Below are 12,584 nucleotides of genomic sequence, written 5' to 3'. Positions count from 1 at the left end.
TGGGTACTGTGCGAGCTACTGGGTGGGTACTGTGGGAGCTGGTGGGTGGGTACTGTGGGAGGAGCTGGGTGGGTACTGTGGGAGGTGCTGGGTGGGTACTGTGGGAGCTGGTGGGTGGGTACTGTGGGAGGTGCTGGGTGGGTACTGTGGGAGCTGGTGGGTGGGTACTGTGGGAGCTGCTGGGTGGGTACTGTGGGAGCTACTGGGTGAGTACTGTGGGAGTTGCTGGGTGGGTACTGTGGGAGCTGCTGGGTGCGTACTGTGGGAGCTACTGGGTGAGTACTGTGGGAGCTGCTGAGTGGGTACATGTATAGACGTGATGGACCGTTAAATAGTAGAATTTGGTACTGTTTATTTTTATATAGACAGAAAACAAATATAGCTAAAACCCAAGCTTAAATAGTCCTAAGCCTAGTATAGTACATTTATGTACTATATTAGGGCCTCATATAGCATGTATTAGGCCTAGGAAGGTTAGGTTAGGGTTTTCTATGTTAACATCATAAACACTTTTCGGTTTTTATTTGTCTTATATACCAGCCTTCGGCACATTTATATAATATTGTATGTATATATGTATATTAAATGTATATATACATTTATATAAATATTGTGTATCTATGTAAATTTAGTGGTAAATATTTAAAAATTTACCACTTCGTAAAAAATAGAACTGTTTTTATTTACCAAAAACGCACAAACTCGCTTAACCCACCTAACGTCGATATTACGGTGCTTTAAGCTCTTCTAATGCGTCACATTTTAACGTATTGGTCGGTTCCAGATATAATGTGACGTATGAAGAGTGAGGGACGGGTTCATACATCACCTTAAATCAAACTAATAGAGAACGTAATATTAAGAAACGCCAAGGAATGAAAAATGTAAAAAAGAATGTATGTTAAACAAAATGTAATTTTTTTTTAATTTAGGTTGATAAAAATGTGTTTTTTTTTAATTTAGGTTAATAAAAATGTATTTTTTTTTAATTTAGGTTAATAAAAATGTATTTTTTTTTTTAATTTAGGTTAATAAAAATGTAATTTTTTTAAATATAGGTTGATAAAAATGTAATTTTTTTTAATTTAGGTTAATAAAAATGTATTTTTTTTTAATTTAGCTTAATAAAAATGTATTTTTTGTTTAATTTAGGTTAATAAAAATTTAATTGTTTTTAATTTGTTAATATAAATAGGATGATGATCCTCCCCACAGAGCCTAAACAACACCGATTGTTAAGTGCTCCAGGAGTACAGGTTATCTTGAGGTTATCTTGAGATGATTTCGGGGCTTAGTATCCCCGCGGCCCGGTCTTCGACCAGGGCCTCCTTTTTTTGGTTACACATCCCTCAGGAAGCAGCCCGTTGCAGCTGTCTAACTCCCAGGTACTTATTTACTGTTAGGGGAACAGGAAAATCAAAGTAAAATAAACTCTGCCCCATTTCTTTCCGCCTCCGCCGGGGATCGAACCCAGAACCTTAGGATTACGAATCCAGAGCGCTATCCACTCAGCCGTCAGGACCCAATAACACTTTGTGATGGAAAAAAGAAGTGTAGGTGTTTGGCAGTCCTCCTAATGGCTGGTGTCAATGCCAATCACATTTACAAAAAAAAAAAAAAGTTGACTGCGTGGCTGTTCCCTCCAAACATACACCGAAACTACGACGTTGGTACAACGTTCGAACAAGTTTTAACACCACCTAACCAGTTATAACAACCAATATATCAAGTTGTAACAACGTTCTAATACGTCATAAACACATTAAGCCAAGATGTAACAACTTTATTACAAGTTGTTACAAGCGGAAAATAGAGACAGTTTCGGTTTGTGTTTCCAGGGTTGCCTCCTGTGGTAAAGTCAGGGAAAAACACGCAAAACAAATCGTATGAACAAAGAAACTTTAACTTGAAAACAAATATGAACAAAGACAATCCCTTGGCTATGTACAGTGCAAACAAACAAGATTATAAAGTCAAAAAAATAACAAAATAAAAGTGCTGACGTTACTCTACAATGAATAAAGACAAAAAATGAATTAACAGGTGCTGAGAATATTTGCTGGCTAAACACATCCACTATTACACAGAGCGTATATTAGACAGGTGTGTGTCAGCTTTGAGAGCACAGAATATTCTAAAGCCAATTGCTCGTACGCTCTCAGTCATCGGCTATGTAGTTGGCGCTGAAGTGAAGTGCAGACGACGATCCACCAATGGGACGCGTGCTGGCTGGAAGTGGTGGTTTGGTGATCGACGAAGGTGGGGGGGGGGGGGTTGGGGAAAGGAAGGAAGGAAGGAATTATCAAGGAAAAGCGCCAAGCCATTACGACTATATAGCACTGGGAAGGGGTCAGGATAAGGATTTGGGATGGGACGGGGGGAAAGGAATGGTGCCCCAACCACTTGGACGGTCGGGGATTGAACGACGATCTGCATGAAGCGAGACCGTCGCTCTACCGTCCAGCCCAAGTGGTTGGGTAAGGGGGGGGGGGGGAGATGGAGAACGAGTGTCGGATACGTATGCGCCTGGCAGAAACGTATTTTTACTCAATATGTACTACACTCTCTTGTAGTATCTAGATACTGAAGTAACATGACGATAGGAAAGAGCAGGTCAAATCTCTCTTGAAGGAGATTATCGTAACAACTTAGATACAAGAGAACATAACCTGTGAGTGTTGTCCGAGAACAGCTCAAGAATTCTTAGATACTGCCAGAGAACACTTACAAAATAATAACATTTGGATACACTTAGATATACATCCCAATAACACTTAGATACAGCCCAACAACACTTAGATACAGCTCAATAACACTAAGATACAGCACAATACCACTTAGATACAGCCCAATAACACTTAGATACAGCCCAATAACACTTAGATACAGTTCAATAACACTAAGATACAGCACAATAACACCTACATACAGCCCAATAACACTTAGAAGATACAGCCCAATAACACTTAGAAGATACAGCCCAATAACACTTAGATACAGCCCAATAACACTTAGAAGATACAGCCCAATAACACTTAGAAGATACAGCCCAATAACACTTAGAAGATACAGCCCAATAACACTTAGATACAGCCCAATAACACTTAGAAGATACAGCCCAATAACACTTAGATACAGCCCAATAACACTTAGAAGATACAGCCCAATAACACTTAGATACAGCCCAATAACACTTAGAAGATACAGCCCAGTAACACTTAGATACAGCCCAATACCACTTAAGATACAGCCCAATAACACTTAGATACAGCACAATAACACTTAGATACAGCCCAATAACACTTAGAAGATACAGCCCAATAACACTTAGAAGATACAGCCCAATAACACTTAGAAGATACAGCCCAATAACACTTAGATACAGCCCAATAACACTTAGATACAGCCCAATAACACTTAGATACTGCCCAATAACACTTAGAAGATACAGCACAATAACACTTAGATACAGCCCAATAAGACTTAGATACAGCACAATAACACTTAGATACAGCTCAATAAGACTTAAGATACAGGCCAATACAACCCATTCTCCTGTTTAGATAACACCAATTGTGATAATGGTGAATAGTCACGAATTCGTATGTACTTAGCTTTTAGATAATAATATGCCGACTAGTAAGGAATTCTTTTAAAATAAATGAAGCTAAAAACCAACGCAAATATTCGTAGGCCTAGTATAGCACACATATGTACTATATTAGGCCTCAGATATCGTGCATTAGGCCTAGGGAGGTTAGGTTAGGTTAGTTTGTCAAAGCAACTCAAGTAAAAAAATAGTTTCCTGGTTTGTCCAACTCAGTAGTTCAGATTTCTGCTTTCTAATTTCGTTATAAGTCGGTATATGTACTATGGTCCTCATCGTTACTCTAAGTACTACCAAAACAGGAGGATGGGCCCAGTGTAACAGTCCTTTCCGGCTTCAAGAGTCACTTTTACCCACCTAGAAAGATCGCAGACGATGTAAGCTGTAATTTGTTAATAAGGACGAGTCTTATATACATTCTTGCGTGATATTTGGCTGTAAAGGGATAAATTCTGCCGGGTTACGAAATAAAATGGCGCCCGGGCAGACGGCGACACATCCGGGGCTTGAAGGAGTGCAGCGACACATGCCTCAAGCTCATATAACGTGAGAGATGACTGGCGAGGGCTCAGGGGCTCAGCCAATAAGCGACAAGCTTTCTGTGAAGTCATTGGCGGGCACTGAGCCCGCCCCAGGAAGCAGAGCCTGGCTAGCCTTCGGACGGGGAAGTTGTGACCCTGGATGCTCTCGCCAGGAGCCAGGATTTGGATCTTCAGTGGCGAGTTGAGTCTAGGAGAGAGGCAAATTTCGAACACGAATATTGTAGGCAAAGGGACCTGCTTAGGTGGAAGAGACTCAATAGCATACCAGATTCAGTGGAGGGAGTTGCAAGTACCTTCAACGGACCTTGGTGGGTCAACTTGAATGGACTGACTGTCGGAGCCTAGTGACAGTCTCGACCAGTGAGCGTCGGTAGTAACGACTCGGTGTGTGTGAACCCACAAGTGTAGCCGTTGAAGAGGCAAGTGGAATGTCGACTGTGGCCCTAGAAAAGGAATGTTTTATTGAACTGTGCCTGTGAAGAGGCCGTGAGAGCCCGTTTGTCGACGTTAAACATTTCTATAGTAACCAGTGAGCAAGTGCAGCAGAATTGAATATCTCTGGTTACCTTATAAAGACAGTGAACACAGTGAACAGACTGTGACGGCGCCCAGTACCTTCACTTGCACTAAATGTAACAGTCGGCCATTGTGATATCCACCTCCATGGCAGTAAATCAGTGCACTGGGCCCATGACATGCGACTGCCGGGAAAAGGTACACCTCCACTGAGTGACAAGGGTCAAGGGAGATACAGTGTTGACACTGACGTTGGACGTCCCGTAAGACGTATCCTCCTGGTGTGTCGAGAGGTCTTGTGTTACCCAAGGAAGGACGAGGATACGTGTTACGTCAGCGAGCAGCCAAGGATGTGGTGACGGAACTCCAGTGAGCTGGTACCATTAATAATTGTGTAACTAGCGTCAAAAGATTGTTATTTGCTTAGCTAAACGAACTAGAGGGTTCAGTTCCTGAACCGATCATGTGCCTCTGTAATCCTTTACACCACCGCCCACGGGATGGGTATGGGGTGCATAATAAAGAAAGAAATTGTATTGGCGACCCACGGGAGATATCATCATTTCCTGTGCAGACGATGAGTCACAATAACGTGGCTGAAGTATGTTGACCAGACCACACACTAGAAGGTGAACGGACGACGACGTTTCGGTCCGTCCTGGACCATTCTCAAGTCGAGTGTGAGATCGACTTGAGAATGGTCCAGGAACGTCGTCGTCCCTTCATTTTCTAGTGTGTGGACTGGTCAAAATCACCATTTCCTAGCTGAGTAATCTGCCCTCCCCTTACCCCTTGTTGAATAGGCGTTCCCAAGGGAACTAGTAGGAACTTATTATTATACATGTATACACTCGTATTGTAGAATACATTGAGACTATACATGTGAATGGTGACCGGTCGGTGAACGCCGCATTTCAACGTTAAAAAGAAAACAGTGAACACATATATGGAAATAATAATTCAACATCAATCAAAATAAATACTTAGCAAGATTAATGCAGCTAAAACCCGGTATAACATCCGATACTTGAAAATAAACACATTAATCTGGGTGTGAGGGGGACGTATGGCTCAAACTGCCACATGACAGCAGTAGGAGTGTCGACTCTCTGCCGGGGTTAGCATGGTGTTGGCCCCAACCCAGGAAGTGCATTACCTCCCCTTTTCACTTAACTCCGCTGTCCACCAAAAAAAAAAATTATATATATATATATATATATATATATATATATATATATATATATATATATATATATATATATATATATATATATATATATATATAATGTTTACTTTAATTTGCTTCGAGTGTTTATATTGGAAATTTACGGTGAAATTATATGAAAAATGTTTACGTAATATATTTTTTTCATATTATTAATCAAATTTCTCTGTTGGTAATATTTGAAGGGAGGGGTACACATATATATATATATATATATATATATATATATATATATATATATATATATATATATATATATATATATATATATATATATATATAATACATATATACATATATATTGTAATGTGTAAGGATTAGGTTAGACATGAGGTAGTAGGTAGATGGGTCATTCCACTCGACATGATTAATATTGCCTTCATAGCTTGTGGAGCGATTTATGGGATTATTGACTAACGGGGAAATTTACACCGGACTTGAAATATTGGTGTTTTGTGTGTGTGGGGCGGGGGGGGGGGGGGGGGGAGGTGTTCTTTCTCACCTATTTGTACCTGCGGGATCGAGCATTAGCTCTTGGACCCTGCAACTGTTCTAGTCGCCGGTTGTCTAATACAGTCACTCTTGACATATTTCCCTTTCATATCTACCTTTTAAAATTATGAATGAAGTTCGCTGCTATAGTGTGCTTTTTTTTGCTCATTCTATTTTCCCATTAGTACGCTAAAAGAAAGCTATCTAACATCTGTGACTCATCTGAGTCTCAAGCTTCCACTCATGCTCTCGTGTTCTGTTGGTGTTCATTGTGTACATGTCATCATTTTCCAATCCCCCTAAGTATTTTATACGTCACTATCATGTCTCCCCTCTCCTCTCTCTATTTTTTTAGCGTCATTATGTATAGTTCCTTCTGTCTCAATTTATATCCTATACCTTGAAATAATAGGATGAGCCTCATTGCAGACTTATAAAACTTTTCGAATTTCCTTCTGTTTTGTTTTTTAAATGAGGCTCCACGATGGAGGCGACATGCTCTGAAACTGGTCTCACATAGGCAGTGTACACCTATCTAAGTGTATATGAGTGGGATTGGGTGGTTATAAATAGGAGCTGCCTCGTATGGGCCAATAGGCCTCCTGCAGTTACCTTTGTTCTTATGTAAATAGGAGCTGCCTCGTATGGGCCAATAGGCCTTCTGCAGTTACCTTTGTTCTTATGTAAATAGGAGCTGCCTCGTATGGGCCAATAGGCCTTCTGCAGTTACCTTTGTTCTTATGTAAATAGGAGCTGCCTCGTATGGGCCAATAGGCCTTCTGCAGTTACCTTTGTTCTTATGTAAATAGGAGCTGCCTCGTATGGGCCAATAGGCCTTCTGCAGTTACCTTTGTTCTTATGTAAATAGGAGCTGCCTCGTATGGGCCAATAGGCCTTCTGCACTTACCTTTGTTCTTATGTAAATAGGAGCTGCCTCGTATGGGCCAATAGGCCTCCTGCAGTTACCTTTGTTCTTATGTTCTTAAATGACTCCTTATTTTTGTTGCTGAAGGATGTTCTGGCTTTTGCTAGTGTAGAGCATGCTGCTGACCTTCTCCTATATATATAAGCCTCCGGAGTTAGGTTTGGTGTTATGTCCACTCCCAGGTCTTTTTCTCCTAATTGTATTTAGGAGGTAGTTTTTCCCCTTATTGTGTACTGCCCTTTTGGTCAGTATGCCCCTGTTATGGAATTCCCCTCAGGAATGCCCCTGTTACCTAGCAGTAAATAGGTACTCGGAGCTAGTCAGCTGTCACGGGCTGCTTCCTGGGGGTGGAGGCCTGGTCGAGGACCGGGCCGCGGGGACACTAAAAAGCCCCGAAATCATCTCAAGATAACCTCAAGTATGTGTAAGTGTAACAGATATTCAGTTACTTGCCCCTATGTTTATACGTTTACACACACACACACGCGAGGGCGCTGGTGGCTGCGTGGACAACACGCTGGATACGTAATCCTGTGGTCCCGGGGTTCGATTCCCTGCGCCGGCGAAAACAAAAATGGGCAGTTTTTCTTTCACCCTGATGCCCCTATTACCTAGCAGTAAATAGGTACCTGGGAGTTAGACAGTTGTTACGGGCTGCTTCCTGGGGAAGTGTGTGTGTGTGTGTTAATCTAGTTGTGTTTGCGGGGGTTGAGCTGTGTGCGTGTGAAAAAATTAGCCTTAATTAGTAACAGTTGACTGATTGACAGTTGAGAGGCGGGCCGAAAGAGCAGAGCTCAACCCCCGCAAGCACAACTACGTGAATATAACTAGGTGAATACACACGTACGTTCATAAAAATTACGACGAGGCTAGTCCCAGGGTTTCAAGGGATGGGATATGAAGAGCGATTGATGGAACTGAACCTGACGACTTTAGAGAAAAAGGCGGTAGCGGGGAGATATGATATCAGCATACAAAATACTTAGGGGGATTGACAGTGGAAAATAGACGAAATGTTCACACGGAATACCAACAGAACAAGGGGACGTCGATGGAAGCTGGAAACTTAGATGAGTCATGGATATATTTAGAAAGTTTTCTTTTAGCGTGAGGGTAGGGGGAAAATGGAATGAAATAAGGGAACACATTGCGGAGGCAAACTCTATTCATAATTTTAATACTAGATATGATAGGGAAATAGGACAGGAGTCATTACTGTAAACAACCGGTGGCTCGAGAGGCAGGATCCAAGAGTCAATGCTCGACCCTGCAGGCACAAATAGGTGAGTACACACACACACACACTAACTAACTAACTCATTCACACTCTTAACTCACTCAATCCCCGTCCTACTCCAAAGATTTTCTCTTTATACATTTAGATCTTTGCCAGTGTTTTGAAATGGACAGTAGTAGTATGTCTAGACACTTACAGTGTCCAGCTGCCTCACTTTGAGGAAGAACTTGTGTTAGTGTCATTAGCATCACCATGTCCAGTCCCCATTTCCATAGTAAATGATTTTTTCATGCAAATGTTAGTGGTTTGGGCAACTACTACAGGAATAGACACACACACACACACACACACACACACACACACACACACACACACACACACACACACACACACACACACGCACGCACGCACACGCACACGTGCGCACGAGAGTAACAGGAAGTGGGTGTGTCAAACACACTAGTTGGCCCGCAGCTGAATGATGACCATTAGGGGTCATATATAGTTTAATTTGTTTGCCCCCCAAACAAATCCATCCATTACTGTCCATCTCTCATTCCTGTCCATTTCTCATTCCTGTCCATCTCTCATTCCTGTCCTTCTCTCATTACTGTCCATCTCTCATTCCTGTCCATCTCTCATTCCTGTCTTTCTCACATTCCTGTCTTTCATTCCTGTCCTTCTCTCATTCATATCCTTCTCACATTCCTGTCCTTCAGGACGAGCTTGTTAACCACTTGGGGTGGACGGTAGAACGACGGTCTCGCTTCATGCTGGTCAGCGTTCAATCCCCGACCATCCACAAAGGGTTGAGCATCATTCCTGCCCCCCCCCCCCCACCGCAAATCCTTATCCTGACCCCTTCCCAGTGCTACATAGTCGTAATGGCTTGGCGCTTTCCCTTGATAGTGCCCTTTCTTGTTTTTCATTTGTTTTTGGCCTTGTTTCCTTGCACAAAAATGTAATGTTTTGTCTAACTAAATTCCTACGACTCCAAGCAGCTCGCTTAAACTATTGGGGCTGATACTTAGTAAACGTCATGTTTACAGCGTTGTAATTTCTACTAATACGGCGTTTTTTTGACGCATTGGTCGGTTCCGTGAAAAATGAGATGACGTAATAGATGAGATGACGGGTTAAATGACCTTCTCTGTCAGTGTGTGACCTTACCTGTCAGTGTGTGACCTTACCTGTCAGTGTGTGATCTTCTCTGTCAGTGTGTGATCTTCTCTGTCAGTGTGTGACCTTGCCTGTCAGTGTGTGACCTTACCTGTCAGTGTGTGACCTTACCTGTCAGTGTGTGACCTTACCTGTCAGTGTGTGACCTTGCCTGTCAGTGTGTGACCTTACCTGTCAGTGTGTGACCTTGCCTGTCAGTGTGTGACCTTACCTGTCAGTGTGTGACCTTACCTGTCAGTGTGTGACCTTACCTGTCAGTGTGTGACCTTGCCTGTCAGTGTGTGACCTTACCTGTCAGTGTGTGACCTTACCTGTCAGTGTGTGACCTTGCCTGTCAGTGTGTGACCTTACCTGTCAGTGTGTGACCTTGCCTGTCAGTGTGTGACCTTACCTGTCAGTGTGTGACCTTGCCTGTCAGTGTGTGACCTTGCCTGTCAGTGTGTGACCTTACCTGTCAGTGTGTGACCTTACCTGTCAGTGTGTGACCTTACCTGTCAGTGTACTAGACTCCGTAGTGGCTGAGGGAAGTTGGAAGCTCATTCACCACATGCGCGCGCACACGCACACACACACACACACACACACACACACACACACACACACACACACACACACACACACACACACACACACACACAAACAAACAAACACCGCAAAGTTGATGAGAAGAGTTGTGACAGATGAGGATTGCAGGATCCTCCAAGAGGACCTGAACAGGTTTCAGAGATGGTTAGAGAAATGGCTACTAGAGTTCAACACGAGCAAATGTAAAGTTATGGAAATGGGACTAGGATATAGGAGACAAAAGGGACAATACACAGTGAAGGGGAACTGCCTACCAGTGAGTACGCGAGAACGAAACCTGGGTGTGGACCTAACACCTAATCTATCTCCTGAAGCACATGTAAATCGGATGTCAACAGCAGCGTACTCTACTCTGGCAAAAGTTAGAACATCATTCAGAAACCTAAGTAAGGAGGCATTTAGGGCGCATTACACTGCCTACGTGAGGCCAGTCTTAGAGTATACCGCCTCATCATGGAGTCCCCATCTGAAGAAGCATATAAGGAAACTGGAAAAGGTTCAGAGGTTTGCAACGAGACTCGTCCCAGAGTTACGAGGGATGGGGTATGAGGAGCGCCTGAGGGAACTGTGCCTTACGACACTAAAAAGAAGAACGGAGAGGGGGGACATGATAGGAACGTATAAAATACTCAGGGGGATTCACAGAGTGGACATAGACGAAATGTTCACACGGAATAGTAACAGAACGAGGGGACATGGGTGGAAGCTGGAAACTCAGATGAGTCACAGGGATGTTAGTAAGTTTTCTTTTAGCGTGAGAGTAGTGGAAAAAATGGAATGCACTTAAGGAACAGGTTGTGGAAGCAAATACTATTCATAATTTTAAAACTAGATAGGGAAATAGGACCATAGTCATTGCTGTAAACAACCGATGCTCGAAAGGCGGGATCCAAGAGTCAATGCTCGATCCTGCAGACACAAATAGGCGAGAACACATACGGAATGCATTAGGCAGTGATGTGGTGGAGGCAGACGCCATTCACAGTTTCAAATGTAGATATGATAGAGCCCAGTAGGCTCAGGAACCTGTACACCAGTTGATTGACAGTTGAGAGGCTGGACCAAAGAGCCAAAGCTCAACTCCCGCAAGCACAAATAGGTGAGTGCATGCACTCATACGCACGCACTCAAGTGCTTGTTGATACTTTAGTGGTGCTCGTCATTTCTAACTTCTCCCGTATTGCTGCTTTATTTAATTTTGCTTGCTCTCTCCTGCCTTCGTTGTTTCGTTTTGCTAAAATCTTTATGAAATTCTCCTCACAATTGTATATTTTCTAAGTCTATTTGTGTGTGTGTGTGTGTGTGTGTGTGTGTGTGTGTGTGTGTGTGTGTGTGTGTGTGTGTGTGTGTGTGTGTGTGAGTGAGTGTCTGTGAGTGTGAGTGTGTGTGAGTGTATGTGTGTGTGTGTGTGTGTGTGTGTGTGTGTGAGTGTGTGTGAGTGTGTGTGAGTGTGTGTGAGTGTGTGTGAGTGTGTGTGAGTGTGTGTGAGTGTGTGTGAGTGTGTGTGAGTGTGTGTGTGTGTGAGTGTGTGTGAGTGTGTGTGAGTGTGTGTGAGTGTGTGTGAGTGTGTGTGAGTGTGTGTGAGTGTGTGTGAGTGTGTGTGAGTGTGTGTGTGAGTGTGTGTGAGTGTGTGTGAGTGTGTGTGAGTGTGTGTGAGTGTGAGTGTGTGTGAGTGTGTGTGAGTGTGTGTGAGTGTGTGTGTGTGTGTGTGTGAGTGTGTGTGTGTGTGTGTGTGTGTGTGAGAGTGTGTGTGTGTGTTTACTCACCTTGCTAATAATAATAATAATAATAATGCTAATTGCTAATGCTTGCTAATAATAATAATAATAAAAAGAACCTCCTAATGCATTCCATTTGTTAACTACCCATACAGAGACGTGAGCCATATCTCTGTATGGCTTATTTGGATATTCAGTTTCCTCCTGTGTCCCCTGGTGCGTGTTCCCTCTGTATTAAATGAACTGTATTTACGTACCCAATCAATTTTTTTTGAGAATCTTGTTTGTAATCATTTCACCCCTATCTCTTCTGTCTTCCAGCGACGTGAGGTTTCTGTAGTCTCTTCTCGTAGCTCATACCCCTCAGCTCGGGTACCAGTCTGGTAGCATACGTTCTGAACGTTCTCCAATTTAGTCTTGTGTTTGACGAGATACGGATTCTATGCTGGGGCCGCATACTCCAGGATTGGTCTGACATACGTGGTATACGAGGTTCTGAATGATTCCTTACATAAGTTTCTGAAGGCCGTTCTAATGTTGGCCAACCTGGCATATGCC

This window comes from Procambarus clarkii, chromosome 34 (genome assembly GCF_040958095.1).
Source record: "Procambarus clarkii isolate CNS0578487 chromosome 34, FALCON_Pclarkii_2.0, whole genome shotgun sequence".
NCBI classification, from domain to species: Eukaryota; Metazoa; Arthropoda; class Malacostraca; order Decapoda; family Cambaridae; genus Procambarus; species Procambarus clarkii.
The sequence above is the reverse complement of the archived record's forward strand: the minus strand, read 5'-3'. Positions refer to the sequence as shown.